Raw genomic sequence first — 20,054 nt, 5'->3', positions numbered from 1 at the left:
GCGTTGCGGCTTCACTTCCCGGTTCCCTACTGCGCATGCGCGAGTCGCGCTGTGCATCGTAACTGGTCCCCGCTATCTCCTGGGAGCTGTGTGTTCCCAGCAGACAGCGCAGACTGACAGGAAGAGGCATAGACTCCAATGGGAGTCTATGCCAGAAGTGGGTGCAAATACCTGTCTTAGACAGGTATCTGCACCCCCCTCCCCCCTGAAAGGTGCCGAATGTGACACCGGAGGGGGGGAGGGTTCCCGAAAAGCTTAAGTTCCATTTTTGTGTGGAACTCCGCTTTAATATGCAAACAATTATTGTATTTACAGGGTGTTAGTATCAGGTTTCACTTGGATGATGTAATGTTGGTTACCTTCTCAGAGGCACTTATGCTCCGTGTTTTAGTTTTTATTATTAAAGATGACAGAAACACTGAAATACGTGTTGTCATGTGACTACAGGGAGATGCCCTGAATTCATTTTTAACTTGCTTCTTCAGTTTGTGGTCATACTACAGCCTTCTGTGCTTATCTCTGTCTGCTTGTTCAGCTCTTTCCAGAGCTCAGTAGTAAATGCAAACCCTAATTGAATGGCATTTCTTTTACTAAAGCACTGTGTATAAAAGCAATTGCCATTTGTAATAAATAATTGTTTTCATCCTTTGTTGCATCTCACTGTTGCAGCTCCTGTAGCAACTACCTATCTACATGCATGCACTGCAGCAATGGCTGCATGTTGTTTGTCAGGGTGCTTTCATAACAGTTGGGATGAACTGGGTTTAAATTTGATCCCATGGGAATCTGACTAATGATCCCCGCATTCCCACCAGCCAAGTGAGCTGCTGTGGGGGGTATCTCTGATCCACAGTTTATGTCCCAGCAATACAGCATAGCTCCCAACTGTCCCTGATTTTATGGGACTTTCCCTCATTCGGAACAAAGCCCCTCTGTCCATCATTCCTCCTTGTTTGTCCCTCATTTTGGTCTGATCTATATAGTTTTATATAAAATGCACTACTTATCAAAACGTAAAGTGGAAGTTAAGGCTAACTAGAAGTCTTGTTAAAAGAAGTTGCCTATACCCTTGTAGCACACCCCACGTTGGAGCCGCAGAGGAACAGGGATCCCCCACTCCCTCACAGCCAGGCACACAGAGTCTTCACAGGCACACAATAGTCAGAAAACAGTCCTCAGCTTTGTTTTTGCTGTTTGTTTTATTAGAGCGTTAACCACTTGGATGGGGATAGGGGGTTATGGGATGCCTACTTGACTGTAACGAGAACTTCAAGGACACCTCCCCCCAGACTAGGGGGTACCCCTCAGGACCACCGACAGCCTCCTCAAAACTATATCTCCATCTTCCACCCACCTGACCTGCTGGCATGGCCCATGCCTATTTATGGGGTAGTTCCAGCCCCCTGCCAGCCCACTTCTGGGGATTGGCTAAGGCCCAAAAAATATTCATGGCAGCCCCTCCTAGCTCCCACCCTCTAGTTCTATAAGGCTTTCCAACCTTCCTGTCAGGTCACCTAGAGACTGGGTGACAGATGCACACCGTTGGGATCAGGAGTGCACCGCAAGGTAGTGGACCCTACGGCTGACTGCTGCGGATTGAACCCTGGGAGGTTCAGGAAGTAGGTCTACTGGATCACTGACACAGATCCCACTGGGAGCTAGAGCATAGATTCCCCAGGGCGCGGAGTCTAAGAGCCAGCAGGTGTTCACCAGAGCCTTTAATGGTAAGGATGGACTGAGCTGCAGTCTGGCTCCAGGTCGTGGTCCCCAGGGTCTCACAGCTCACGGTAGACTACAGGAGAAGAGGAAGGAGGCAGCAGGCTGGAACAACAAGGAAAGTAAGGGACAAGCCAAGGTCGGGGCCACAAGCAGACAAGGACAACAGAGTACACACCAAGGTTCAGGGTCGCAGGCAAACAGGGATGGTCGGGAACACGCCAAAGGTCAGGGTCACGAGCAGACAGGAATAGTTAAGAACAGACCAAAGTCGGTAACAGGAATCAGATGTAGGAAACACAGCAAGTACACAGAGGCTAACACACAATGGTTGATCAGCACTGCTGGCTTGCAGTGCACAGGTTAATATAGGGTTCCCTGATAGGGCCTGGGGTGGGGCCATGCTTAGAGGAGAGGTTACAAAAGCAGTCAGGTGAGGGTCAGCTGGTCTCTAGAGATGAACACATGGAGACAGGTATGCTTATCGACAAACTCTATTGCATAACCATGACACTTCCAGACAATAAGAAAAGACACCAGAGAGCTGCCAAGATGAGTCATCCAGCCCTGGCCAGATTATATTTTACCTACTCTACCAATACTAGTAGCACACACTAGAGGGTGCTACACCCTCCTCCTATGCTGCATACCTTTTGTAAAAGAGATCAATGTTTATACCTTCCTCGTCCACTTTGGTGCAAACATGTGATCCAGAAGCAGTGGCTCTCCTGTGTCCCTGAGCATTGTTGGCACTCCTTCGCTGACTCAGAGCAGCCTCTGCCAGCGATGTGCTCACCCAAGCCGTCCCTTCCTACCAGCTTCTCTCCCCGGCGCCAGCATCTCAACTGTGGACACCTGGCTGTGATGGCTTGTGGCTTCACAGCCAGGTGCCCACTGCAAAATGCACGAGTAACGATGCGCATTGTGAATGGTCCTGCAGTGTTCTGGAACCTGTGACATGTCCCAGAAGACTGTGGGGAGGGAGAGGAGAACTTCAGGTCGGATTGCCTAGGCGATCTGAGTGGAAGTGGGAGCAGGTACCCGATTTTGAACCCCCCCCCGCAATAAAAGTACCATTTGTTGAAGAAGAGGGGGGATAGAGGCCTTAAAGCAGCTCTCCCTCTTTTGGGAGGAGCATTTCTTTAAAACTCATACCAGAATCAAAGGATTTGGAATATATTTGGTACTCTACACAAATTCAAATAAATAATTGTGTATGCGCTAGAAAAATAAAATAATAACGTGATATAAAAAATGAATAAAATCAAAATAAATAAATAAATGCAACAGCGTAAAATCTATAAATCACAGTAAAAAATATTCAATATTAAATGTAAGCAGTAATCAGTGCCATTCATCTGTGAAAAAAAGTGAATATATATATATATATATATAAATAAATCGACGTGCAACATGCAAAGCGTGGAAAATCCAGGTGTTGATTGAAAATTATGCAGTGTCCAACAACTCAATTAAAATCGATTCATAAAAATAAAAATATAAAGTGCAGAAATTAGTGTCCAAAAGAGTAGGCATTCCTCATGTTCTTCCTATCTGGTGTGCAAATAACGGCATGCTTCAGTGCCCTCCAGTGACCCCCAATTGCTCATGTGCTCACCTCTGAGCGTGTGACACAGTGGTTAAACAGTGTCTGAACACGCAATAGAGCCACTCCTAGGCTCATATAGGATCTGTTGGAAATGATCTGCACCTCGCTCAGATAATCATCAATGGCAACATGTATAGGAAAGAAGAAGACTCCATAGCGTAATAACGTCAGGGATTTATTTAAACAATTATAAAACCAGTTCCCTCCAGGAGGGTACTCACAAAGTGTGGGTGCATCAGTGCACCATCCTATTCAGAGTGAGGTATACAGGGATACAGGAAAAACGTCTGGCGTGCGGTGCGGTGTGTAATCCTCTGCTTGTCTGTGTAGCTCTGTCCTGCCCCTCCCCTACGCGTCTTCGGCACAGGGATCACGTGCCTTCATCTGGGGGATCTAATAGGACGAGCGCTCACTGTGTTATATATAGTGTGACGGTGGCCATTTTGCCTGAGACCGCAGACACAACTAGTGATGGACTACGGCCGTGTAAAAGCAGCAGCGAACAGCGCTGACTGTCAGCAATAATGGTCTGATATTAGCAGAGAATATCTGATCAAGAATAGCTAGCGATGTTAACCCTATCTACAAGTGTATAGTATAAGAACTGGATGAACCAAACTGTATTGTTAATTCAGGACAGAGCCACACATCTGAGAGAACACCGCATCGCACCTCACACATGGATATTCACATCAGCAGCCAATTTATGATGATAAAAACCATCTAAGAACATAAACTTATAATTAAAAATAATCTGATTAGTTGATATAATAATACTGATGTGTAAAAAATCACAATACCAATCAACACATATATCAATAGTAGATCTTGCTTAATATACCATAGGGGAATCTATACCCAATAATGCTTTATTTCAATTATTCTACAGTAATAAAAAAGGATCCTATTCATAATATGTATTAAATATAATAAAAATAAGCAGAAAATCCATAGTGTGAAATCCATAAAAAATAAAAAAACTTTTTTTTTTAATTATTGCGAGAATATTATATTAAATCACCTTAAAAAATATATATATATATGCCACTTTACGGAATAATGAAAAAGGGGGGCAAAGATAAATATATGTAGACAAAACATAATAAATCAGGGAAATTAATAATGTATCTGGGAGAGTGCTATATCAATAATGCTACATCACCACAACTACTCCCCAATGCATTATGAATAATGCTACATCAACACAACTACTCCACAATGTATAATCCTATTACTACAGTAACCAAAATAAATATAATCATATTCCAACATCAAGTTACCAATCGCAAATCCAATATAAATAATCTTTAAAATGTGGATATCTGGGTGGGATATTCTAAAAAGGCTGAAATCAATAATTACTTAAGAAACATCTCAAATCAAACTCCTTGTTAAGTCCTCCAGGAGACAAGGAGCCGAGCTGGTGTATCCACTATGATTCGCGTTTACTAATCTCTCTTACAAAGTTGGAACCCCTCCAATGACGTCTGGGTACCTCTATTCCCCAGAACTTCATTCCAACCGTGCTTTGGTTATGCACTTGTTTAAAATGTACAGACAGATGGTGCTTATCAGACTCTTTGCGTATATTCCTTATGTGCTCTTCTAAACGGTCTTTCAAAGCCCTAGTGGTATGTCCCACATAAATATAATTGCATGGGCATTTCAACACATCCCGACCACAAGCTGTCACCACAAACCTTGGCTAGAGAATATACCCAGAGGCCAATTTACAAGGATGAGGAGGAACTGCACGCGAATTGAGGATTATGAGCACCAGTCTGACATGCTAAGTAATATGTTTATAGACAAGGGATACCAGAAAGATTTTTTGCAGAAAGAAAAGTCGGAAGTTGCACGCCTCAGCAGAGAAAATTTACTTAAAGATAGGACTGAAACCATGGAAGAGGATGTCAATGATGGTATCAGTATTGTTCTAAATTACTCCTTGCAAAACAATGAAGTACAAAATATTATACGGAAGTATTGGAATGTTTTAAAGCAAGATGTCCACCTAAAAGAGGTACTCCCAGAGAAACCCAAGATTATTTTAGTAAACGCAAATCATGGTGGATACACCAGCTCGGCTCCTTGTCTCCTGGAGGACTTAACAAGGAGTTTGATTTGAGATGTTTAAGTAATTATTGATTTCAGCCTTTTTAGAATATCCCACCCAGATATCCACATTTTAAAGATTATCTAGGTGTCCTTTTATGAAAGTGCGGTAAAATACCGCTTTTCAGTTCTCAGGCATTCTCAGAGAAGATCGCTCTCCTCTGAGTGCCCGTTTATGAAAGTGTGTAGATCGCTTCTCATGTTGAGTTGAGGAGCGATCTACAAACGCCGGGAACTCCTGAGAATGGCTCCTCTCACTATAATCTCGTGTGATGTAGCGGGATTACAGTATGAGGAACCATAAAATACAAAAGTTTAACACAAATCAGCACACATTATTCCCCAACATATTAATAAAATAATAAAGATAAATTCCCCCTACACAATATACATTAACCTAATTATAAAAAAAAACATTGTTTTTATCAATATTTAAAGATCATACATGTCCCTATTTAAATGTGAATGGTGTATAGTAAATGAATGTAATGCACATATGTAATGCAGCTATACACCATTCATATAAATGCAAAATACATTTATAATCATTAAAAAAATAATTTTAATAAAGTATACAAGTATAAATATTTATTAATAAATTAAAATAAAATATATTTCATTATAGTCATGTACATTAGTGGACAAGGCCTGACAGAATGGAAATCCGTGAGGAAAATAGTCCAATAAAGTGTATTAATGAAACACCAAAACAACTTGTGTGTTAGACTAGTGAAAATAATACATAAATACGTGGGTTAATCAGAAGGGACCAACCAACATTAAAGGCAGTACTGGTACGAACCCCTGACTATACCCAATGTGAAAAAGGGATCAAGAGGTACTCTCTCACTAATCCTCATTCAAAAAGTGATGAATTTGGAAACCTTAAAAGTGATGTGGTGACACATATGCAAATTATAAATAGTGAAATACCATAACAGCCTATGTAGCTGTCATAAAAACGTCCAGTCAATAATTAAATGAGAAAACTTCAGTGACCAACATTCAGAAATAAAGAATCAAAAGTCTGTAGTTGTCAAGATGATTGGTAGAAGACCTTCAGTCCAGGGATGGCATCCACAGGACAAGGGGCTCAGCATATATCAAGATGGAATAGGTAAAACATACTCTTACCGGAAATGGTGGACCCCTCGGCCAGCGGCCTGGGGGTCTAACAGGCTTAAGGATATGGGAGAAGACTTCCACGACAGTTGGAGGGGTTGGAGGGGACCCTCGACACTCACCAACCGACCTCTCAAGTAGTGATGACTCCCGGTCTGCAAGGGTTCAATCGGAGGATGTTCACAAAAAAGCCGCTTCAGAAGGCCAGGTATGGGTCCTCAAAATGGGGTTTTAAAAGAAGGAAACCACCCCATAGTGTAAATCCGCTTACTCAGAAGCATTTATTAATAAAGCGAAGGTTAAACAACACGCCTTAACCCGGACACTCACAGTCAGGTATAGACAATAAAAAGCGCTATAAAATAAAAGTGGCAAGACAGGCATAACCACCCGACGCGTTTCGTCCTACGGGACTTCAACTGGGGTACATGACTGTCCGCCACAAATGCCTGTATATATATATAAAACTCATAATTACCTAATGGTAGCAGCTGTTTGTGCCATGTGTGCCGTTACTTCCGGGATATCCGGAAGAGGGCGTCAAAATAGGGGAACCGCCAATCACGAAGAGACAGAACCTGGCTCCAAACCAAGCCTCTCTATGGACGGTCCCATCAAGGTGTAGCGTGGGCGGCGTCTACCTCCCCGATGGAAGGCAACGTCCATACGTGTCACCTCCCAGGGCCAATCATGGCCCAAATGCTAGAGGCGTCATGCGCAGCGTCCATGAAGGGGCGGTACTGACAGACCGTCCATGGTGTCAGTTCCGTAGCCGTCGGAAGTGACGAAAGGTGGGACGCAGATGCGTCACATGGGAGCGCTCACTGGGAAGACGTGTGCGACGTCAGTTCCGTAATCTCCGGAAGTGACGAAGGGTGGAACGCACATGTGAACCAAGCCTCCCTGAACCTGGGACGCAAACATAATAGTCCGTCAATGAAAATACACATAACGTACTGTGAAGGCTGGCGCGCATATGCGGTCCAGCCTCTAAAGGGGAAAGAAGAAAGAAATTTGATATAACATGGCTCAAACGTCGCTAGATACAATAACCTTATACTGGCTAGTAATACAATATGTTACCATACTGCAGAAATGTATAAAATTCACGAAATTCTTAGAGAGTACCTAAATAAACTATACCAATATAATGTATAGCTCCAACCGGCTAATCAAAATCAACCAAAATAGGGGTTATGGAGAACGGTAAAATAGGTACATATTATTAGCAACAAATGATGTATAAAAGGGGGGGAAAATATATTCAGCTAATTATAACCCCAAATCCCCATCTTGACACGAATATGCAAAATAAAAATAAAATAAAAAATACAAATAACATAAAATTGCAAAAAAGATTAGAAGTACAAAGATTCAGAGAGAGAGGACTACTAGTGTAACTATCACGACTGGTTAATAAAAGCATTTATATCCCAGTCGACATTGAGGCCAAAAGGTAGGTAACATTTTAGTTGATGTATCCAGAAGGTTTCCAATCTGGACACGCCCCTTTTCATCGACGCGCCCCTCCAATGTGGAATAAATTTATCAATAACTTGGAACTGAATACCATTCGGATTTTGGTTGTGACATTGCAAAAAGTGTTTAGGGACACTGTGATTCGTAAGGCCTTTTTTAATATTAGCTATGTGTTCATTACCTCTCACTGATAATGTACGTATGGTCCGGCCTACATACTGTTTTTTGCAGGGACATGTGATCAAATAGACCACATATCTGGTCTCACATGTCAAGAAATGTTTTATCTGGTATTCCCTCCCCGTAAAGGTGGAGGTGAATGTCTCCGTTCGTCTGCGTCCATTGATGTTGTGCAGACATACGTTACAACGTTTACAAGGGAAAAAGCCCTTCATATTGTGAAAAAATGAACGAATCGGAGGGGGATCGATAACATTAGCGGCGATTTGGCCTCTAATGGAAGGAGCCCCTTTAAAAATAATACCACTTCGTTCAGGAAGGACCGGACCTAGTATTGGGTCATTCTTAAGAACTTTCCAGTGTCTAGCTAGGATTGCTTTGATCTGTTTATGTTGTATGGAGAAATTAGTCAGCAAAGACCATTTGTGTTTATTATCAGAGTTGTTTTTGGGGTGTCCCATCAATAAAGATTCCCTATTAATCTGAGCGATGTTCATAATTTCACTGTCCACATCTCCGGGGTCGTAGCCCTTATCGATGAACCTGGACCTTAAAATTTGTGTCTGTTGGAAGTACTCAGTAAGGTTGCTACAGTTACGTCTAATCCGTGTGAATTGGCTACGTGGCACCGATTTCAGCCACGTGGCGTGGTGGCAACTATCGGTGACACGTATGGACGTTGCCTTCCATCGGGGAGGTAGACGCCGCCCACGCTACACCTTGATGGGACCGTCCATAGAGAGGCTTGGTTTGGAGCCAGGTTCTGTCTCTTCGTGATTGGCGGTTCCCCTATTTTGACGCCCTCTTCCGGATATCCCGGAAGTAACGGCACACATGGCACAAACAGCTGCTACCATTAGGTAATTATGAGTTTTATATATATATACAGGCATTTGTGGCGGACAGTCATGTACCCCAGTTGAAGTCCCGTAGGACGAAACGCGTCGGGTGGTTATGCCTGTCTTGCCACTTTTATTTTATAGCGCTTTTTATTGTCTATACCTGACTGTGAGTGTCCGGGTTAAGGCGTGTTGTTTAACCTTCGCTTTATTAATAAATGCTTCTGAGTAAGCGGATTTACACTATGGGGTGGTTTCCTTCTTTTAAAACCCCATTTTGAGGACCCATACCTGGCCTTCTGAAGCGGCTTTTTTGTGAACATCCTCCGATTGAACCCTTGCAGACCGGGAGTCATCACTACTTGAGAGGTCGGTTGGTGAGTGTCGAGGGTCCCCTCCAACCCCTCCAACTGTCGTGGAAGTCTTCTCCCATATCCTTAAGCCTGTTAGACCCCCAGGCCGCTGGCCGAGGGGTCCACCATTTCCGGTAAGAGTATGTTTTACCTATTCCATCTTGATATATGCTGAGCCCCTTGTCCTGTGGATGCCATCCCTGGACTGAAGGTCTTCTACCAATCATCTTGACAACTACAGACTTTTGATTCTTTATTTCTGAATGTTGGTCATTGAAGTTTTCTCATTTAATTATTGACTGGACGTTTTTATGACAGCTACATAGGCTGTTATGGCATTTCACTATTTATAATTTGCATATGTGTCACCACATCACTTTTAAGGTTTCCAAATTCATCACTTTTTGAATGAGGATTAGTGAGAGAGTACCTCTTGATCCCTTTTTCACATTGGGTATAGTCAGGGGTTCGTACCAGTACTGCCTTTAATGTTGGTTGGTCCCTTCTGATTAACCCACGTATTTATGTATTATTTTCACTAGTCTAACACACAAGTTGTTTTGGTGTTTCATTAATACACTTTATTGGACTATTTTCCTCACGGATTTCCATTCTGTCAGGCCTTGTCCACTAATGTACATGACTATTTAGCGCCACACTTATGTACCCATTATCTCTTCACAATTAGTCTGATTGTTGTGTTGGCAGCTTCCTCTCGTTTTAGTTGGCGCATTATTATTTATTTATTTGTTTCATATTTCATTATAGATAAACATAAAAATTGATAAACTGGTGCGATGCGAGAACACTGCGAATCCACTGCGGGTTCCCGCATCGCACCGACTCGCATGTCAGTTCACACTGCCATATGCGAATCGCTGGGGAGTGTCAATACATTGTTAACGACATCCCCCAGTTCAGCTTGCATATCGCACTGCGAACTGACAGTTCGGACATGAATCGGATCGCATATGTGTGAACACACATGCGATCCGATTCTGGTCCGAACAGAAAAAAGGGTCCTGTGCGTGTTTGCACCGAATGCGGTGCGATATCAGCCATACTATCTGTACAGCTGATATCGCACCGCACAGACATCGCATGTAATGTGAATGGCAGTGTGCTGCGAATAACATGCGATGCCTGTGCGATGTCCGGCCGAACTGGGCCTAAAAGTTAACAACACCCCCAAATCAGTTCGCATATCGCAGTGCGATCGAATCGCATGGGTGTGAACACCCATGCGATCCGATTCTGCTGTGGACCAAAAAAAGGGTCCTGTAAGAGTATGGTCCGAGGGCAATGCAAATTTAGCAATACTATCTGTATGGCTGAAATCGCATCGCACAGAGATCGGATGTGATTTTGCACTGCGGTGCGAATCACATCCGATCTCGGACACCGCAGCAGTGGGAACTGGCCCTAAATCATATTGCATTTGCACCAAAATGGTACAGGACCCTTTATTTGGTCCGCACTGGAATCGGATCGCATGGGTGTGAACACCCATGCGATCCGATTCCTGCACCATTACATAGTTCGCACTGCGATCTGTGAAATGATCTGGGGGTGTCATTAATTTTACATTGACACCCGCAGTGGTGCGCAGATGTCAATGTAGGTGCGATGTGAAAACCCGCACAGGAATCACGCTGGTTCACGCATCGCACAAGTGTGAACCCAGCCAGAGACGTGAACATCTAAAAAAAAAAAAAAAAAAAAAAAAATATTTATATATATATATACACACACACTATAAATTCCTATCCTGCTGGTTTTGGGGTGTGTAATGGTGGGGAAGGTGTGCTCTGACTGGTGAAAAGACTTCTTGCTTTCTCCAGAATATCAGCCAGTTTCAGGCTTCTCACTCTGATTCTCCACTTCTGAAATGGAGAATCAGAAAGTGAGAATTCTGTCACAGATCGCCAGTGAGGTGCGGAGATCGCACCTTCATAAACTGGCCGTTTCTGTGAAGTCAGTTACAAATTCTCACTGTGCTGAGATAATCAGCGGAGAACATGTTCTCCGCTGATTATCTCAGTTTCATAAACTGGTAATGAGCTGAGATCAGCGGTGAGACTCGGGATCGCCACTGATCTCAGTTTCATAAAAGGACACCTTATATTGGATTTGCGATTGGTAACTTGATGTTGGAATATGATTATATTTATTTTGGTTACTGTAGTAATAGGATTATACATTGTGGAGTAGTTGTGTTGATGTAGCATTATTCATAATGCATTGGGGAGTAGTTGTGGTGATGTAGCATTATTGATATAGCACTCTCCCAGATACATTATTAATTTCCCTGATTTATTATGTTTTGTCTACATATATTTATCTATGCCCCCCTTTTTCATTATTCCGTAAAGTGGCATATATATATATATATATATATATATATATTTTTTTTTTTTTAAGGTGATTTAATATAATATTCTCGCAATAATTTAAAAAAAAAGTTTTTATTTTTTATGGATTTCACACGTAATTTTTCTGCTTATTTTTATTATATTTAATACATATTATGAATAGGATCCTTTTTTATTAATGTAGAATAATTGAAATAAAGCATTATTGGGTATAGATTCCCCTATGGTATATTAAGCAAGATATACTATTGATATATGTGTTGATTGGTATTGTGATTTTTTTACACATCAGTATTATTATATCAACTAATCAGATTATTTTTAATTATAAGTTTATGTTCTTAGATGTTTTTATCATCATAAATTGGCTGCTGATGTGAATATCCATGTGTGAGGTGCGATGCGGTGTTCTCTCAGATGTGTGGCTCTGTCCTGAATTAACAATACAGTTTGGTTCATCCAGTTCTTATACTATACACTTGTAGATAGGGTTAACATCGCTAGCTATTCTTGATCAGATATTCTCTGCTAATCTCAGACCATTATTGCTGACAGTCAGCGCTGTTCGCTGCTGCTTTTACACGGCCGTAGTCCATCACTAGTTGTGTCTGCGGTCTCAGGCAAAATGGCCACCGTCACACTATATATAACACAGTGAGCGCTCGTCCTATTAGATCCCCCAGATGAAGGCACGTGATCCCTGTGCCGAAGACGCGTAGGGGAGGGGCAGACGTTTTTCCTGTATCCCTGTATACCTCACTCTGAATAGGATGGTGCACTGACGCACCCACACTTTGTGAGTACCCTCCTGGAGGGAACTGGTTTTATAATTGTTTAAATAAATCCCTGACGTTATTACGCTATGGAGTCTCCTTCTTTCCTATACATGTTGCCATTGATGATTATCTGAGCGAGGTGGAGATCATTTCCAACAGATCCTATATGAGCCTAGGAGTGGCTCTATTGCGTGTTCAGACACTGTTTAACCACTGTGTCACACGCTCAGAGGTGAGCGCATGAGCAATTGGGGGTCACTGGAGGGCACTGAAGCATGCCGTTATTTGCACACCAGATAGGAAGAACATGAGGAATGCCTACTCTTTTGGACACTAATTTCTGCACTTTATATTTTTATTTTTATGAATCGATTTTAATTGAGTTGTTGGACACTGCATAATTTTCAATCAACACCTGGATTTTCCACGCTTTGCATGTTGCACGTCGATATATTTATTTATATATATATATATTTTATTCACTTTTTTTCACAGATGAATGGCACTGATTACTGCTTACAACATTTAATATTGAATATTTTTTACTGTGATTTATAGATTTTACGCTATTGCATTTATTTATTTATTTAGATTTTATTCATTTTTTATATCATGTTATTATTTTATTTTTCTAGCGCATACACAATTATTTATTTGATTTTGTCACATACACTGTATGAAACGTGGTTAGTGTGTGCAGCTGATTTAGGTATTGGAATTCACTTTATAAGCATCAATCCATTTGTGGCTCACAAGATGCAATTATCGGTAACTCTACACAAATTGTTTTTCTTTTTTCATTCATGCCCCCACTGCACTTTGGCTGCAGTGCAAAGGTTTTTGTGTGGGTTGACTGCTCTTTCCTATAGAGCTCAAATATAATAATATAAATATATATATATATATATATATATATATATATATATATATATATATATATATATATATATATATATATATATATATATATATATATATATATATATAGTTTTGGTGCACTTTCTGAAATCAAAAAGTCCTGCATGCTTTTATGAGCTTGCATGTTGTGGTTGAAGGTTGAAGTGTCATGGATGATTGATTCTCTATTGTCCATGTATTGCTTTAAGAAAGAAAAAGATGCGCAAAGAAACCGTTACAAATAACGATAAATATTGCTGTGAACAGATTCTCTAAAACATAATAATGTGAAAAATTGAATGGTGTATCAAAAACAAATAGTCCATGTGATATTTAAAAAAAAAAAAAAAAAAAAACGAATAAAACCAAAAAGTGAATTCATCAAAAACAGAAAATCCCAAAATGATTCTTCAAAATTTAGGAGATGTAAAAGTCCTTCACTTAATCTCAGAAAGCAGGACACATATTCATTCGAATCATCTGGAATACGGAGCATAAAATGCAAATACAAACTGCTTACCAGATCTGTTGGATCTCAAATGATAGAGATCAGAAGCGCTTGTGCATTAGCCTGCCGGCAGGTGAACTCACGGTGTTTGAAAGCAGAGGAATCCACCTGTTTATCCAGGAATCAGCAAGGAAAAAAACTTCACTCTCTAGGACACTCTCATAAAAGCCAGGATCTGGGTATTCTCACGAAAGGAGGAATACAAGAGGGCTTCATGGTGCAGTATGTTCCAGCAAAAGTATTTACTTAAAAAACAAATCATACAAGGAAAAAGTCCATAAATACAAGCAGGTAAGAAAAGTAGGTTTGAATCAGCCACGGTGTCTACCAGTCAGCTGTTCAGCGTGGTGATGTCTCAGGCTCATGCTCCACCTAACACGTTTCCCCTTACCAGGCATCCACTGGGAACGGAGATCATGCCTGGACATCAGCACACCACACTTAAATACCGTTCAGGTAGGAGAGACACAGGAAGTAAGCATTTATCCTGATACAACCTGTGTCACTGGCTTAATCATTAAAAATTAAACAGATTTAATATAAAATAATATAAAAATTATTCTTAGGACTAATGATAGGTATTTTAAACCTTAAGCAAAGCTAGCTGGTCCCTATGTGCCAAGGGGACAGGACAATGTCTTGTTCAGGGTCACACAGCATTCAATGCATGTGTAAACAATATTTAAACCTCTAAGTAGTGGAATAAATAATGGCGCTCCAATGGAACAACTAATACAACAGAAAAATTTGTGAAAATAAATACACAATAATTCAAATATAAATACACTGTATTCGTGTTATCAACAAATATTGGTGACACCTGAATAATCAGTGAAAGAATATAGATGAATAAATATACACATATATTTCATGCCACATCACAAAAAAGAACACCCTGTGACAAATGTGAAACATTTAAGTATCTATTGCTCAAGTACTGATAAATAGTCCATAAAACTGTGAATAATCCAATGAATGGTGTAGAATCAAATAATCTCTATGTTGTTATTGTGCTCATCCACCACACCTCTGTGCTTGTGCTTCCACTCCCACTTAAAGACTTGCACTCACCAGCTGCATTTGCCTCCCACTCTCATGTTTGGCATAACTCGCCTCAACCCACACATTAGGGGTTAAACTAGATCTCCAAACTCCAAGCGTGTATGTCACAATTCCTTTTTCCTCAAGAAATGATTGTTCCACATGCAAATGAAAAGACGCTCCAATAGTGTGATATAGTACAAACCAATTTATTAAAAACTACAAAAATCTCACACCGTTGCACTCACATGTGACAAGTTCAAAACAAGCCAAAGGTTATCACATCACAAAACTCCATGCACTGGTAAATCGATCTACAGCGGTCGCGGTGGACCCAAGCTATTATTAGTCTCACCCACTCCTCGTCCCAAGGCTCCACTATCCTATGTAGCGTGTCACTACACAACGTTCTTTGTCACGCTTCAGATGCTTGCCGTATAGCCACGCCCCTATACGGCAAGCATCTGAAGTGTGACGGAGAACATTGTGACGTGACACGCTACATCAGATAGTGGAGACTTGGGACGAGGAGTGGGTGAGACTAATAATAGCTACCGCACTACCCTGGGTCCGCCGCGACCGCTGTAGAACGATTTACCAGTGCATGGAGTTTTATGATGTGATAACCTGTGATAACCGTCGTACGCGTTTTGTCATAGATGACCGTCTGACGCGTATGACAGAGCCACACACACTACGTCACTTCACGGAACTGGAACGCAGCGAGCCGCTGCATAGTCCATATCTCGAGCTCCTTTGGCTTTTTTGTTTGTGGCTTTCACTTTTACAGCTTACAAGCGGCCGTAGACTTCAACGCTGTTTTTTTGTATACATACCTTTGTGTTTTACTATGGTTTTATATGATGCTGACTTTTAATAAACGTTGGAATACCACTTTTACTACACTATGGGAGTCTACTTTCATATTCTATGAGGTACACACTACTGGCTATATCCGAGATATCAGGAATCCAAGGAACACGGTTGGGACCTACAGTGTACATGCCCTGGTGGACTGGCGCCCTAGAACACAACAGTTACACACATTACTCCTGCAGGGGTGATGGGATGCGGTGAGTGGGGATCCTTGAGGGGGAGCACTTAAGTCACTTGGATATCCCTTGCAAGCACTCAAGTCACCCTTGATGATTTTTACCATTTTTACCACACCACCTGATCCTTAATCATATGCGGACTATTTTTTTCTATATATCCTCACTATACAACCGTGTATATATGGTGTTCTGGATTTCATATTAACCCTCTATTTTGGTCTTTGTTCTATTGGTCATTTTTGTCTTCATTTTTAATTTTTGAATGCAACAATTGTGGTCACATACACACTTCATTTTATTTTTTTGTGTTGAGATTTTAGTTTTTTAGTTTTTCCATTGGTGACATTTATGCATATATGCACTTAGCAAATCACATTTGCATTAATACCAATTTGACACTCTATTAGTTTCTATGTATTTATGCATCTGGATGCACGTAGTATATGCATTTTTGGGTAAATCTTTGGTTTTGTAATTTAGGACAACACAATTATTCTTATCTTCTCTATCATTCACATGACCTTTTAGGTTAGGTGTATACCACTATTTTCACTACTTTTGTCCTTTTCAGTAGATATTGGGCACACGTTCTAGGTTGCTGGTTAATGCACACATAGAGTAAGCCCCCAGTACACCTTTAATACAGCCCCTCTTTCACTTCAATGCATAGGTAAGCGCCACACACCCCCAATTTTAGTTTATTTCTCTACAGGCTCGTATTCTGAGCCTGAATCTGACAGATGAGTGACTTCCTCTTCACTATCTGTCATGCTCAGAAACGTGTAGGCCTCTTCACTACTGTACCTTCGATTTGCCATTTTGGGCTCTAAATTTAGTGGTACACTAGTGAGACTCACAGGTAAAAAAGCTTCTGACTGTTAGCGACAAACGCTACCAAAAAAACTGTTAGCGATCGCAGGGATCAGGCCTGACTCTGCGAATGCTGCAGTTATGTGTGTTTAGTGTTTTGTAAGTGACAGTGATCGATCGATACTGCACTTGGGTGGGCTGGGCTGGGCGGAGGGGCTAAACGCAGGTGCTAGCAGGTATCTGGGCTGATCCCACTAACACTGTGTTTTTGGGAACCCTAAACTGCTGGGGACGCTAGTATAGATCTGATCAGATATTGATCCGTTCAGATACTATAGCACTAAGGGAGGTGTATGCTGCATGCGTGGGTTTTAGCGGTACTGGCACTAACCTGACGCTGCCTGGGGTGATGCAGACCCTATCTGACCCTAAAACTTAACTTATATCACCGCCGGGCGATCAGGGGGCTAAATTTTTATTAGGTAATAACCGGCGGGTGCCCTGACACTATAAAAAATAAACTAACTAACCAGCGTCACCCGTAACAGTTATACAGTGATCACTGGTGAAAGGGTTAACTAGGGGGCAATCGGGGGGTTAAAACCTTTACTAAGTAGTATATGTAGGTCCCTGACGCTATAAAACGCTGACGGCGAACCTAAATACTTACCTCCCTAACTAGCGTTAGCTTAGTGACGGGGGGTGATCAAGGGGTTAAAACTTTATTGGGGGGGTTAGGGGGGTACCCTAGACCTAAAGGGCCCTAACACTAACTGCCCTACCACTTATAACTGTCACAAAATAACACCAATGCAATAATCAGAAAAAAAAAACCTGCTATTGGTGTCATTGTGACAGGGGGTACAGGGGGGTGATCGGGGGGTGACTAGGGGGTGAAATGTGTGCCTGAGTGTTCTACTGTAAGTGTTGTGTTGGTGCAGACGTACTTGGATGTCTTCTCTCCTCGGAAGCCGGAACAAAAAAGCTTCCTGAGGAGAGATGACATCACTTCCTCTGCCGCTGTTTACATTACAGCAGCAGAGGAAGATTTTCATTCGTTGGGAGCGATCGCGAGGGGAATGAGTGGCCTCCCCCTCAGCATTGATCGCTCCCCTAACGATGCCGACCGCCTCGGGCATGGGGGGGGGCGCGATGCGCCCCCGCCCGCGGGAGGCAGATCACGTACCAGGTACATGATTTTGCCTGCCCGTGCCATTCTGCTGCAGTATATCTGCGTTAGGCGGGCGGCCAGTGGTTAAGAGGCAGCTGTAGTTTTTCTTTTATACACATTTATAATTTTTTCACTTATCCAAAAGCGCAGTGGTGGTAACACGGGTGTGAGGGCGGTGTACTTGTGGACCATCAATTTAGCATTCAATGCATGCCTTGCTACCCCCTCTGTGTTGCATCACAAATGTGGGAGGGCAGAGAAGAATATCATTTACACGGGTGTACCAATCTGTACATCCATGCAAAGGGCAGTCTTCACCTCTGTGGGATGCACTGGTGTTCTGTGCAGCCACACGCTGGCAGCCTGTTCAAATTAATGACGGGCAGCCGGCTGCAGGCATCTCCGATTGCATTGCAGAGCGTACATCCGTGCGGATCCAATACACAAATCAGAATACACACAAACTGGGCCGCACACAGAGAGCTGGTGACTGGGAGCACACAACAAATATTGTGAGTATATTACTTGATTGTTTGTGCATAATAGTGTGCTTGTGTATGGACACATCCTTTGGTAAAAGAGTTGCAGTATATGGCTATTGCCGCAAAATATCGAAGTGGAACAAGGGTTCTCACTACAGCTGGAGCCAGCTGACTTCAGTAGCCCTCTCACATAAAATACAAAAGGACAAGATAATAGGGTCACTAGTAAAAACAAAAGCAGCAGCAACACATGGGCAGGCCTGGATTTAATGCTGGGCCACCTAGGCTGTGATCTAGGGCTTAGTGGCTTTTAGGGGTGAGCCTTGAAACCCAGAATTTTTTATTGTAGTCATTTGTTTATAGGCTTCCCAAAAGCTAGACAACACATATAAATAAAATACTATATTCCACCATTCCTGGGGATCCATTTGCAATCTTGGAACATCAGCTTTATGCTCGGTTCACACTGGAAACGGCCATGGATCGCACAGGAACGCTGTTCGTCCATGTTCTCCGTTTTAAGGACGAATCAGGGCTGAATCTTCGCCTGAATCTGGCCCTGAAATGGAGCCAGAGGGTTATTTACGAAAGGCAAATCAACTTTGCTCTGAAAGTGCACTTGGGAGTGCAGTCGCTCTAAATCTAAGGGGTAGATCTGAAATGTGTGGAAGTTCTACTGATTTTATCATCCAATCATGTGCAAGCTAAAATGCTGTTTTTTGTTTTCCTTGCATGTCCCCCTCGGGTCTACAGCGACTGCACTTCCAAGTGCACTTTCAAGTGCAAAGTAGATTTGCCTTTAGTAAATAACCCCCAAAGCGTTTCTGTGCAAGCCGCTCCGCAGCCTCCATAGAGATCCGGTCACATTCTCCTGCTATGCAAATTGGATGCGGGGAAACCCACATCCAATTCACATAGGTGTGAACCCAGCCTTACTCTTATTAGCACATTGTTTAGCCTGCTGCAGGTAAGCTTTAACAACTTTAAAGTGGTTCTAAAGACTAAAGGTTTTTTACCCTAATGTATTCCACGCATTAGGGTAAAAAACCTTCTCTGTCACAGGATTACCCCCCATATACTTACCTAAGGCTGATCTCGATTCACTGCTTTGCATAAGAACAGCAGCTCTCTTCGCTCTCTCCCTCCTCACAGGGCAGATTGATAGCAGTGGGAGCCATTGGCTCCCGCTGCTGTAAATCAAATTCTGTGATGAGGGAGTGGGGGGTGGCTGAGCTACACTGTCTGTGTAAAAATATATATGAACTCCCGCGCTTATGGAGTGAATCAAACGAAGAGAACTGCTGCTTCTACCCATAAATCTGTGCTGTTCTGAAATTGGGGTGTTTTACACCCTAAACTGATGTGGTGAATTCCTGGTATGGTGACTGTGCAAATAATGCAATATAAATGTGCAAAAAGTGCAAATGATCTGAATGATTGTTACCATAACCTAATATGCTGTTGCTGGCATGTTATCACTAATAAAGTAAATTCCTGATATGGTAACTATGCAGATAATACAAAATAAA

This window comes from Aquarana catesbeiana, linkage group LG01 (genome assembly GCF_042186555.1).
Source record: "Aquarana catesbeiana isolate 2022-GZ linkage group LG01, ASM4218655v1, whole genome shotgun sequence".
Taxonomy (NCBI): domain Eukaryota; kingdom Metazoa; phylum Chordata; class Amphibia; order Anura; family Ranidae; genus Aquarana; species Aquarana catesbeiana.
The sequence above is the reverse complement of the archived record's forward strand: the minus strand, read 5'-3'. Positions refer to the sequence as shown.